Here is a 13,817-nt window from a genome sequence, read left to right as displayed (position 1 = left end):
CAGTTTCATTTCATAAAGTGAAGCAACTAACAGCCTCAGAGTGACCTTTGCTTCTCCAATGAGCATTTATGGCAGGGAAAACATACATCAACAAGGGCAGCAAGTTTTTCTCCCTGATAACAGCAATGCTTCTGCTGGCACTTAGGCTACTACAAGTGTGCATGATGTACAAAGACTCTCATTATCAGATTAGAGGCACATCAAACCCCTGCCAAAGAAGGAGGGCAAAGACCTGTGGCTTTCCTCTTGCCAACAGTCCCAGACTTCGTACCTGGCTACAAAAATGCATCCCACTTTTTCCATCGGAATGTATGTGTTGAAAAAGCAACAACACCAGTTTGTAGAATTACAGAATATTAGGACTATAGAGCTGGAAGGTCTTACCAAAAGACGTGGCTCTCTGCACCCCTTTTCTTCTTCAGTAATGTTGATATCAAAAGGCATTTCCCCCCTATAAATAGGCTGACCATATGTACTCTTTTAAATATGACAGTAGCAGTCTTTTTTTGTGTGTGCATATTTTCAGACCGTCCCATCTTTTTAAAATAAATGTCAATTTTGTCCTGTTTCCAAGGAAAATGCCCTGTTGTGATGGAAAAATGGCTTGAAGATCCCTGTTTCAAATTGCGATTGTCCCCAAACAAGTGTCATAAATGGAGCATGAGAAGTTTTATAAGGTGTTGAAGGACTGAAATTTGCTGCATAAGATTACTTCATCGGAAAAATAAAGATGGTATTTTTTGATGAATACAGAATATTACATAACTCCATCCTGTTTTCCCCATCTGAACGTTCTGTTTTTGTCTCAAGGAAATATGATCAGCCTACCTGTAAATAAGTTTTGCCCTATAAATATGCCCGCCCAGGCACCCCCAATTTGGTTTTGCTTGAGTTCAGACATACTCTCTGTCAGTATCTTGCTTGACTCTTCAGCATTGCTGGCCACTCTGTAGTCCTGAGCCACTTCCATCTCACAGTGTCCCTCAACTGCTGCCCTGCTTTTAGAATTGGTATAGTACAGTCTGCAGTCTTTAGTTCTTAGATGTGTGCATGAGTGAATGTTTCTGTGTGAATGGTAGTTCCCCTTGATTACAAATAAAACTACATTTGGACTTGTACTCTGGAGTTTTGTTTCTCAGAACTGGTATACACAGGTGTAGTAAGGTACTCACCCAGGTGGAGAGAGCTGAAGGGGCTAAGGGCAGCCAGGTGGTGGAGGTTGAGGGGAAGGAGGAAGTTAACCCAGAGCTGGAGCCAGTGGAGGAAGGAGGAGGAGCTGGAAGGACTATAAAAGCAGAAGGGCTGAGGCGTGCGGGGAGAGAGGATGGATGCGGAAGAGCTGTTCGGGTAGCAGCGGCCGGGGAAGGGAAAGAACAGGGTTTAAGGAGGCCAGAGAGGGACGGAGTCCCTGTGTCTCTTCCAAGAAGGGCCCTACGGCCAAAGCAGAGACCCCAAGAGGAGGAGAGGCTACAGAACTCTCAAGAGGAGGGAGCCTGGGCTTTTACGGGCTCTGGGGAATGGACAACCAGAGACCTTGAGGATTTGGAGGATGAGTGGTGGAGTCCACATGAGAAGCTTTGAGAAACAAGCCATGTCATAATGGGAAGTGGGAACGTCTGACTTGAAGACTGGACTTTATGTTTTGAGTTATCATCTACTTGATACAAAGCTATTTTCTTATTAAAGGTACAGTTGTACCACATTTGCCTGAGTAAGTTTGTTGTGCATGTGGGAGAGAACATAAGGGGAGGAGTCTGTTTCCTTGCAAGATGGAGTCTGCTATGCCAGCCCTGCCCACATTGGTGGAGAATGCGGGCAGCGACCCTAGGGCGGGGCCAAGGGTTAAACAGGAGCAGTTATTCCGTTGGCTTGCTGAACAGCAGCAAATTCTCCTCCAACATATGTCCTCCCAACAAGCCAGGTTCTTAGAGCAGGTCTGCAGTGCCCAGCAGCAAGCCCAAGAACAATTGGTCACGAAGTTGGCCGATCTGTGGCGAGCTCAGCGGCTGGGGTCAACAGAAGAACAGGAGAGGGCGTTGATGGGGACGGAGAGGTTAAATCCCCTGAGACTCACGAAGATGGGGCCCCAAGATGATGTAGAAGCATTTCTAAATACGTTTGAGAGAGTGGCAGCCGCGGCCCAATGGCCACAGGAACAGTGGGCCCTGATTTTGACTCCGTGCCTAACCGGACAGGCACAAGAAGCCGTAGACACAATGTCCTTCGAGGAGGCAAAGGATTACCAAAAAGTAAAAGGGACAATTTTACAAACACTTAACATCTTGGAGGAAACATATCGCTTAAGACTGAGAGACCTACAGTGGAAGCCGGGCCTGCACCCGAGGACCTTGGGACAGAAGGTGCGTGCATGTGGCTTGCGGTGGTTAAAACCTACAGAGAGGTCAGCAGGAGAGGTAGCCGAGTTGGTCCTAGTGGAACAATTTGTGGGAGCTCTGCCACTTCCAGCACGTAAGTGGGTGCGTTGCCATCATCCCAAGGATTTGGAGATGGCGATAACTTTAATGGAGGCCTTTACCGCAGCGGAGGAGAGTGAGTTGGTGCAGCCCCGACGATGTCCAGAGGTTATGCCGCCAGAAGAAAGCCGGGTTCTACCTAGCCAGGGAAGAGGACTTGAGCCAACCCTAGCGGGGATGCATCGTGGATTGGAGGAAGAGGCACTTGCGGATACGGAGCAAGCCGAACCTCAAAGGGCAACCAAAGCGAACCCTAAGGTGACGGCTCAGCATTCAGTGGTCTGTTACGCATGTGGGATGGAGGGCCATATTCGTCGACATTGTCCCGGTATAGAATGTTCCTGGGTGGACGCGGGGAAAGCTACCCAGGTAAGTGGAAAACCCTCGCCACCGCGGGTGGTGGAGGCGAGAATAAATGGAAGGAAGGTGGAGGCTTTAGTAGACTCGGGGTGTAACCAGACCTTGGTGCGAGAGGTACCCGAAGCCACAGGGGCCCAATGGGTAAATGTACGATGCATACATGGGGACATAAAGCCCTATAAGGCGGTGTGGGCCCAAGTGGAAGTAGGAGAGAAGAAACAAAGGTTGAAGGTGGGAGTTGTACCCTCCTTGAGAGGAGAAGTCCTTTTGGGGCGGGATTGGCCCGGTTGGCGTGAGTTGTTAAGGGAGGCAGAGAGTTTGGAAGGGGAGGCTGTAGGGCCTGTGGTTGTCGATTTGGCGGGAGTAAGAAGAGCCCAGGTGGTTGCCTGGCAGCAGGATGATCCCTCTTTAAAAGAAGCCTTTAGACAGGTGCAAGAGGAGGCCAGCGGGGAAGGGCCTCGGTTTGAATTAAAAGGAGACCTATTATATCGAGTTCCTCCAAAAAGGGACACGGAAGACCCAGAAGCACAGTTAGTGGTACCGCTGGCCCTGAGAGGGGAGGTGATGAGGTTGGCCCATGAGATTCCCATGGCAGGTCACCTGGGGACAGAAAAGACTACGCAGCGGGTAATCCAACGTTTTTATTGGCCGGGGGTGTTTGCAGAAGTAAAGGCTTTTTGTAATTCATGTCCCCAATGCCAATTGTTCCAAGGGAAGGGACCTCCAGGTGGGAAGCTGATACCTCTACCCATTATAGAAGAGCCTTTTTCCCGGATAGCAATGGATATTGTTGGACCGCTAGAACAGGCGGTTGGAGGTTTCAAGTATTTGTTAGTAGTGGTAGACTGTGCGACCCGTTATCCAGAAGCAGTCCCCTTGAGATCAATGCAGGCTTCACGGATCGCTCAGGAGTTGGTGAAAATCTTTTCACGAGTGGGATTCCCCAGGGAAATCCTGACGGATCAAGGAACAAGCTTCATGAGTCAGACCCTAAAGAAAATGTGGGAGATATTGGATGTACGTCCCTTGAGGACCTCAATTTATCATCCCCAAGCTAATGGCATGGTGGAAAAATTTAATAGGACTTTAAAGAGTATGTTAAAGAAATTCATAGAAAAGAATCCCAAGAAGTGGCCGCAGCTAGTGGAGCCCCTTTTGTTCGCCTTTAGAGAGGTGCCGCAATCGTCATTGGGATTTTCCCCTTTTTGAGTTAGTCTTTGGACGGAAACCTAGAGGGATCTTGGATATCGTTAAGGAGGGGTGGGAGGAGGAACCTCAAAATTCCCAGTCGGAGCTGCAGTTTATCTTGCAGATGAGACAGCATTTAAAGGAAATAGGACAAGTGGCCCGGGAAAATCTGGCCAAGGCACAAGCCGATCAGAAACGAGATTTTGATAGGCGAGTAAAAGAAAGGGAGTTGCAAATAGGGCAACAAGTCTTGGTTCTTCTACCAGCCCAAAAAGCAAAATTATTTGCAAAGTGGCAAGGGCCCTATGAGGTAATCAGAAGGGTGGGACCGGTGGATTATGAGGTCAGAATGGAGGGAGACCCTCCTAAGAAGAAAATTTTCCATATTAATCTTCTAAAGGCATGGAGGGTCCGAGAAGCCCTCTTCGGAGATGGGGAGGAAGAATTAGAGGAGGAAGATGAGGGGTTAGTAGGGCCACAGGCCAAGGATTTCCAAGAGACCGGGGATATACCTGTCTTATCAGCTTTAAATGAAGGGCAGCTATCACAGGTGAGAGAGTTGCAGAAGAATTTCGGCGATGTTTTTCAGGGAAAGCCAGGTTGTACCGATCTGTGGGAACATGCTATTCAAACTGAGCCGGGTGCTATAGTCAGGTTACCCATTAGACCCTGGCCTTGGAGACTACAGGAGGTGATTAACAAAGAGGTAGCTGCAATGTTGGAGCTGGGGGTGATTGAACCTTCCGTTAGTCCATGGCGTAGTTTGCCAGTTCTGGTCCCCAAACCAGATGGATCAGTAAGGTTTTGTGTGGATTTCCGCCAGTTAAATAAGATTTCGAAGTTTGATGCCTACCCAATGCCAGGGGCACTAAACTTGTTGGATCGACTGGGGCAGGCCCAGTTCTTGTCCTCCATCGATCTAACAAAAGGGTATTGGCAGATTAAGTTAAGGCCAGAGGATAGGGAGAAGACAGCTTTTGCCACACCCAAAGGACTATTCCAATTTACTCGAATGCCTTTCGGCCTGCATGGGGCAGCAGCCACCTTTCAACGCCTTATGGACATAATTTTGAAGGATTTATCCTTTTGTGCTGCAGCATATATTGATGATATTATTATTTTTAGTGACTCGTGGGAGGAGCATTTAAGACATTTGTCTCTAGTTCTGGAAGCATTGAGGGCAGCTGGCCTTACCGCAAATCCAAAAAAATGTGCAATTGCATGCCGGGAGGTGAAGTACTTGGGCCATATAGTAGGGCAGGGGAAGATAAAGCCCTTAAATGATAAAATAGTAAAAGTGCAAGATTGGGGGATCCCGCAAACGAAAAAGCAAGTACGACAGTTCCTAGGTTTGGCGGGCTATTACAGAAGGTTCATTCCCCATTTCGCGCATCTTGCCAGTCCGCTGACAGATCTGACTCGGAAGGGTCAGCCTCGACGGGTCAGGTGGGGAGCAGTTGAACAGAAGGCCTTTGAGGGGTTGAAGGCACATTTGTGCAGTTTTCCAGTTTTGAGGGCCCCCGATTTTTCTAAACCCTTCGTCCTACAAACGGACGCTTCGGATAAGGGCCTAGGAGCAGTTCTGTCTCAAGTGTGGGAGGATGGTGAACATCCGGTTTTATATTTAAGTAAGAAGTTGAAACCGGCAGAGGAGAAGTATGCAGCAATAGAAAGGGAAGCCCTAGCGATCAAGTGGGCTATCACAGCGCTCCGGTATTACTTGTGGGGGGCACCCTTTCAGTTAGTGACAGACCATGCACCTTTGACATGGATAGCTTCTATGAAGGACACGAATCCCCGAATTACGCGTTGGTACATGGCCTTACAGCCATATGCGTTCTCAATTTGTCATCGACAGGGTCTTCTCCATTCTAATGCTGATTTCTTTTCTCGACAGGCCACCTGGACGCCCTCACGCCCGTCATCTCTCTTAGGGGGGGGGGTTATGTAGTAAGGTACTCACCCAGGTGGAGAGAGCTGAAGGGGCTAAGGGCAGCCAGGTGGTGGAGGTTGAGGGGAAGGAGGAAGTTAACCCAGAGCTGGAGCCAGTGGAGGAAGGAGGAGGAGCTGGAAGGACTATAAAAGCAGAAGGGCTGAGGCGTGCGGGGAGAGAGGATGGATGCGGAAGAGCTGTTCGGGTAGCAGCGGCCGGGGAAGGGAAAGAACAGGGTTTAAGGAGGCCAGAGAGGGACGGAGTCCCTGTGTCTCTTCCAAGAAGGGCCCTACGGCCAAAGCAGAGACCCCAAGAGGAGGAGAGGCTACAGAACCCTCAAGAGGAGGGAGCCTGGGCTTTTACGGGCTCTGGGGAATGGACAACCAGAGACCTTGAGGATTTGGAGGACGAGTGGTGGAGTCCACATGAGAAGCTTTGAGAAACAAGCCATGTCATAATGGGAAGTGGGAACGTCTGACTTGAAGACTGGACTTTATGTTTTGAGTTATCATCTACTTGATACAAAGCTATTTTCTTATTAAAGGTACAGTTGTACCACATTTGCCTGAGTAAGTTTGTTGTGCATGTGGGAGAGAACATAAGGGGAGGAGTCTGTTTCCTTGCAAGATGGAGTCTGCTATGCCAGCCCCGCCCACAACAGGCTTGAGCCCTGCTTTGAATTGCCATATCTGCTCAGCTGCTGTTATTCGAGCCAATAAAATCCCCCTATTTGAATATCGTGGGTGCCCTTCACTCGACCCTGGCATTCTGGGACCACAAAGGGACCTCTAGGGCATTTTTCACTCCAATCCCTTGTCACTGCAGGAATCCATCACTTAGAGATGGGTACCTGAATTTGATTTAAAATGCTCCAATAAAGCAGAGGCCACTTCTTTCGGAGGGGGTCTATTCCACTGTCAAAGCTCTTTCCACCATGATGTTCCTAGAATTACAGAAATAAAGAGTTGGAATAGACCACAAAGGTCATCCAGTCCAACCCTCTGCCATGCAAGAATACACAAGCAAAGCACTCTTGATAGATTGCCACCCAGGCTTTGTTTGTTTGTTTTTAAAGAACTCCTTCTTCCTAATGTTTAGCTGGAATCTCCTTTCTTGCAATACTTTGGATTGAAAATATTTGCATCTACGCTTTTAGCCCACAAAGTAGCCATTCCTGGTAAAACCCACAATCAACACAAAACATAATAGACAAAACAATACACAGAATCATAGTGTTGGAAGTACCCCATAACTAATCTAATCCAACCTTCCTGTTAGTGATGGAAAACCACACCCAAAATAACCCTTACAGGTGAGCACACAACTTTTGTTTAAAAAACCCTCCAATGTCCACTATCAGGAGGTTCTTCTAAATGTTTATTGTGAATCTCTTTTCTTCTTGTATTTTGCATTGGTTCATGCCATACTCTTGGGAGCATAAGGGCTCAAGCTTGCTCCATCTTGCTTGTGTCAGTCTTTCAGATATTTGACTCCAAGGATAAAAACTTATCTGGTGAAATCAAGAGCTTGGGAGATAATTTTCTTGTAGGCAACTAAATTTTGGATATTATTTTTGAAAAAGAAAAAAAAATGATGAATACAATTGCTTTTTCATTCTTAAACCAATGTTTACGGGGGGAGCTGAGAAGTTTTCCAACAAGCACAGACAACACCAAGGCATAAAACTTTCTCAGGCCATGGGGAGGTTTCTAATTGCTCTTGGTTTTACATTTCTTTTATTAATATATTGGAATCTATCCTGTACTTTGGGGAAAGGGTAGTATAAAGATGTAATTAGTGTGAGTTTTTTATGTGTCAAGTCTGTATACTCAGCTTTTTTATCCCTGTTTTATACTGGTTTATCATACAGCTTTTTTAAAAATCACGGCTTTGTACATCACAGCGAGTCATTTTACTGTCGAACTACAGTTCAGGAATGCATTTATGAATCAATCAATCACTTCAATAGTAAGATAATGATGCAGAGTAAAGCACATCCAGATCCTTTTCTCTGTACAGCAGTGAATTAAATGTTTCCAAAACCTTGTGTTTGGAGATAGTCTTTCTTCACCCTCTTGATGTATGCAACCATTGGATATATTGGTGGAGCTAATGGAACATGTAGTGAAACCACATAGGCACCACCATTTGGTGAAAGGGTTTTCCTGAGTATTATGCACGATGGCTGATACACGTCTGGTTGATGCAGATGGTTAGTCCGGTTGTCCAGTACAAATAAATAAAGCTGCTTTCATTCAGTCACTCTCACTACTCTCTCTCAAAATGCACACTTTAAAATGACTATTCATTCAGTCCTTCATTCATTCATATTCTGCCTTTTCCCCAACACAGGGACTTTACATTTTTAGTCTTCTGAGGCTGAGAGTGTGTGACTTGCCTAAGAACAGCCAGTGGGTTTCCATGGCTGTGGTGGGGATTTGATCCTTGATTTCCTGAGTTATAGTTCAGTGCTCAAATCACTACGCCACCCTGGCTCTCAAAAAACCGACAAACATTAATATAAAAGTTACAAGGGAATGAATCTACAGGGTTTTTTTTAATTACAACACACAGGTTAAAAAACAAATAAATGAAGGACACATTTGAAACCTAGCAAAATAAAAACACAGCAAACCTCACCCTCCCTTAAAAGCCCCGATTGCTACAACAATTTGAAAAGCAAAGGCCTGCTTAAATTGAAAGGTCTTTGTCTGATGGTGGAAGATCATAGGGAGGGGGACAACTAGAATTCCCATGGAAAGAAATGTCAAAACTTGGGAGCAACCACTGAGAAGGCTCTCTCTTATGTCCTCATCAAATGTGTCTCTGATGAAGAGAAAACCATCTCTCAAAGATTTTCAAATGTGAGCAGGATCCTATAGGGCGATATGGTTTAATTTTTATTAGTGATGTCTGAATCTTTGGGCAATGGAAAATTTGGGTCTGTGTGTCTTGCAGTTCATAAGAAACTAATTCTTCAAGCATCCTTTACTGCAGTGAGGATGCACTGGCAGGAAGGTATCAGAATTAAGGCTTCACAAGATAGGTTTCATCCACAGTGCAGAAATAATCCAGTTTAACACCACCTTAACTGCCATGGCTCAGTTCTATGGATTTCTGGGAAGTGTAATTTGTTCACAAGATAGGCTTCATCCACTGCAGAAATAATCCAATTTGACACCATTTTAACTATCATGGCTCAATGCTATGGAATCCTGGGAAGTGTAGTTTGTTGTGGCACCAGAGCAAAGCTGAATCTGAATCTGAAACTGAACACACATCTCAGTGTACAACTGTGGAAGTGCATCTGCATGCATGACCTGAAACAGACAGACAGTAAAATGTGGCTTCTGGCCATTCTGGGGCATGGCACTGAGACAACACATGCTCCCAAAGTGGCCGGATGCTACACAGAGAGCACTCTTGACTGGGAAAAGCTGGACGCAAAAGGATCGGACAAAGTACACTCTTTGCCAACCTCCCATTTGGGACTGTGGCAGTGGCCTGGATTGGGACTGGGACCATGCAGTTGCTATACTCCTGTGTCAATTGGACGGGAGCGGCCTCTGGCTGATCCTTTTGCACCATCTGTTTGAGGCCCATGTATACATCTCTAATTACAGTGACATCACATGCATAGCTTTCTTTTGCAAACTTGAGCTAACATAAAAGTTCTGCTCTGTTTCCTTTAAAATCTAAACTTTGCATTTCTCTTTCACTTGTCACAGCAGTTAGGGATGATAGGAACTGAAGTCCAAAAATCCAGGATGACCTGTGCTGCAGAAGGGTGCCCTCAAATTCTAGAAGAAATAGCTCTTTTCGTTAATCATCTTCATCCGCTAAGAGTGAATAAACTAAGCCCATTTATCTTGATGTCTCTGTTCATAATTCAGCTTGTGCATCATGTATCTTTTCCGACAAAAAAAGCCTGGACATTGTGAGTTGAAGACTGAGACAAAAAGAATGTGCTTTCTTGTTTTGGATAATGCTACCCATCCTGAGCATGAGGAGTAGAGTGCACTAGAAATTCATTGCTCAGGATCGATAGCCAGGGGTGGACTCAAGGTGTCCTTGATATCCAGCTCACTCCACCCCTTCACTAATATTAAATGAATTCTCAAGATTCATTCCACTTATCCAATTTATTCCTCAGTAACAGTTTGTCCTCCTTGAGCCAAGGGCACTAATGCACAATTATTTTAATTATTTTTATCATAATTTGCTCCTGTCCCAGCTTCAAGATTCTTGCAAAAGGAAAACTGCAGAAGAAGGCAGCCAAAGGCAACGGGAAGGTCCTGTTCTTAATGCAAACTCAATATTTGATTTCTGACTACATTTTGCTTCCTTCCCAAGGTATACAAGGCGTTTGAGGATTCAGGGGTTCCTTCAACTCAGCTTCAGGCTCTGCTGGGAGTGCTTTGGTTGTGTCTGCTTGCATTTCAGAGGGCTGGACTAGATAGCCCCTGAGGCCTCTTCCAACTCTATGATTGAAGGAGCTGTCCAAAATGATGGAACTATTTTGGTTATAGGATTCAGCAACTCAAACAGCTTTTTTTTTTTTAGAGTTCAGACTAAAACCTAGAGACGATTCACCTCTCTCCTGCCATTAAAGCCCATACCTTTGCTTAATGCAGATGTTCCTTGGACATTGTCCTCTCTGTTATCTGCATGAGTCTTAAAGTTCAGTCTTTGAAGAATAACACAATCCGTGTGAACTAGTACGAGTGAAAAAGAATCTTCATCCAAAGTCATGAACTGAAACAAGCTTCCCTCATTTCTTTATCTCCTTCAGTAAAAGCACGTTCTGACTTTTTCTTTTGCATCTGGGGTGCGGGGGAGATGGTACCAAAAGAAGGAAAAGGAGGGGAGAAAAAGAAAAGTTTCCTTGGGAAATCAAAAGCATCTCCTGAATGGGGTGCGATGTGCTGCCAAAACTGCAGCTGAGAAGTGTGTTTCTGTCAAGCGCTGATCTTGTTTGTAACTCTAAGGATTGCATACAGCAGGCTATTTGATCCTGCAAGTGCTTTGATCTGAGCCAGTACCTGAAATGTGGAAAAGAATGTAACTAGACTTTGGAACTGAAAAGAAAGAAAGAAATGAGAGGAGGGAGAGATTCAGGTGTGAAGCATCAAATAACTGCAAGTGTCACTGTGTTTCAAGTAGAAGGGAGCAAAGCATCACCCCTGGAGGGGACAAAAATGGCACTTTGCACCTATACAAGAATATAGGCACCAAAAGGAACATCAAAATGTCTCTGCACTACGTTGAATCAGGCCATTGGTCCATCTAGTACAATGCAACCTACTCTGACTGGTAATAGCTCCCTCCCAAGATCTCCTATCAAGATATTTCCTAACCACATGTGCTGGGAAATATCTTGATAGGAAATCTTGGAAGAAGCTTGATAGGAAACCTTGGGAGAAACAGTTGGAAACAGTGGTGCCTGGTGACACTGTTGAATCAGAGCAATGAATCTATGCTGCATTTCACAGGAGCATTTTAAAAGAGATATCTGTAGTGTTGAAATTATTTGGGGAATAATATTCAGCATCACAGACAGCTCTCATAAAATTTCCTTGTAAAATCCTGAGAAGCTCCTGTAAAAACCATTGTGGATTCACCATCCTGACCCAGAGGAGCCATGGCTGCTGTTGACTGGTAACCAACCTGGGATACTCTGCTTGCTGAGTTAGGACTGGTTTAGTGTTCCCAGCTACCGATCACCTCAGAAATAGGGATGCAAATCCTTGATTATTTTAATTAAATAATCCAATAATTAAAATAGTTATCTTTCTGTTGCAGGAGAAAACAAATATCCCTCTACTGTATTGTACCTATCCCAAAATGATGCACTGGAAGTATTCTGCAGAAAAACAAAACCAAACAAAAATGTCATCTATGCAAAACAAACAAACAAACAAAAAACCCTGTTTTTTTCTTTGTGTGTAGAGAACAGGTTTTTATTTGCAACCATCCCTCCCTGCGTTTTTCTCTGCAGAATTATTCTTATACAGTATTTCAGGATGTTGAATGCCAGAGGAAAATCACACCAGACCATTATTCTCCAATCATTGGGAAGACCACCCCCTGTTTTTTTGTTTTTTGTTTAACCTGGGTATGAATATTTGAAGACATTCTTTTCATCCTTTCTCTGAAATGAGGTAGCGGAAAGACAGAAATAATGTGTCCACTAGTCCATCTAATTCAGTGATGGGAATCCTTCAGCCCTGCAGAAGATGCTTAGATGCAAAGCCCCAAAGGCCTTACCATTGCCTATGCTGGCTATGACTACTGAGAGTTATTGTCCAACAACCTCTGGAAGGATGCATGATCTCTGCCCATATTCTGCTGGTGATCAGGGCACAGTAGGATGGCATTTCCAGCTTCTTCCTGCCAACTTGCTGAGGTGTGACAATCCGGAGCATAACCCCTGTCACAACTCTTTATTGCACCACAGATTGCTGGTGAGAGGGGTTTGGAAACCTGATCCTGATATGTGCTGTTTGCCAGCAGAACAGACCTTCATTGCTTGGAGCAGCTGCTGGCTGTCAAGATAGGTTCTGGAAGTTGGAGCAGGAGAAATACGTAGTTCTGCATTCATAACTACATCTGTGATATAGGATCTCAACCTGCTGGGTGAGATTAAAAGAATTTTATTTGAGGCAACCAGGTTAGTCTGCTTTAGCATAAAGGAAGAGCAAAGGAAAAGGATTCTTGTGACACCTTGAAGACTACTTGGTTTATTCCAGCAGAGGATGTCATACTACATTCCAGGGAAGGGGAATTAGAGCATTGTTGGGGAGGTATGTGTGATGTGGTATCATCATCATCATCATCATCCCTTCCCCCTAAACTAGGACTCAAGGTATCTTATTAATTCAAACAAATACAACATAGGTAAAACATACAAAGAGTTAACATTTATAAACAATTTAGATACACCCTTGAAAAGAATAATCTTCATCCCCACTAGATATGCTTATGAAGGTAGTGGGACTGCAAGAAGGGCGTCTCCTGAAAATCTTGTCTTCTTAGGGGGAGGTAAGGTCTGTTGGATCCTCACTTAATACAAGTTGTGTACCCCTTGTCTGAAATGCTTTGGACCAGAAGTGTTTTGGATTTTGGAATATTTGAATATATACATAATGAGGTATCATGCACACAACTCTAACCATGAAATCCATATATGTTTCATACACATCTTATTCACATAGGCTGAGGTTAATTTTAAACAATATGTTTAATAATTTTGTGCATGACACAAAGTTTGGGTACCTTCAACCATCAGAAAGTAAAGATGTCACTATCTCAGCCACCTATGTAAAGAGTTTGGATTTTGGAGTATACAGATTTCAGAGTTTTAGATAAGGTATACTCAACCTGTAATTAAAATTTGCTTTCCCTGCTGTATTAAAAAAACCAATGAACTCCAGTATAAAGATGGACTAAACAATATTACCATGTCTCTCTTTTAATGCCTTGGCCTTAAGCAAGCCCCAGCATATTTTAACCCATCCCCCAGAGACCACTGAGACAGTCCAGTGTCCTCAAAGATCAAGACCTGATCTTTGTAACATGCCTAAAAAGAAGGGGGGAAAAAAGCTTATCTCAGCTTAAATGAACGATGTGAGGAGAAAGAATCTAACCCAAATACAGCAGAAACCAAGCTTCCTTTTTATTCTTTCTTGGCACTGACCTCTGTGCTAGATGGTTGAGCTGTGGCTGGGAATGATTTCTTTATTGAAAGATAGCACAGATCACAGTTTTATTTTAGATGTCAGAACCTAAGTGTATGGTAACTAGAAAAATGGATTTTAAAAGGGAAAAGGAATTCCTGTCTTTAATTTTGATTTTATTTATTT

The 13,817-nt window shown here is 44.4% G+C and overlaps 1 protein-coding gene across 10 annotated transcripts in view; it reads right to left on the bottom strand.

Moving 5' to 3' along the window:
- Positions 1-13,817, bottom strand: part of LOC149324235 (CUGBP Elav-like family member 4) — a 942,387-nt gene that overhangs the window by 758,024 nt on the left and 170,546 nt on the right. The gene's annotated exons all lie outside the window — the stretch shown is intronic.

The sequence above is a fragment of the Sceloporus occidentalis genome, unplaced genomic scaffold (genome assembly GCF_023333645.1).
Source record: "Sceloporus occidentalis isolate IW3139 unplaced genomic scaffold, rSceOcc1.0.p SCAF_1, whole genome shotgun sequence".
NCBI classification, from domain to species: Eukaryota; Metazoa; Chordata; class Lepidosauria; order Squamata; family Phrynosomatidae; genus Sceloporus; species Sceloporus occidentalis.
Note: the sequence above shows the minus strand (reverse complement) of the source record. Positions and strands in the feature narration are given on the sequence as shown.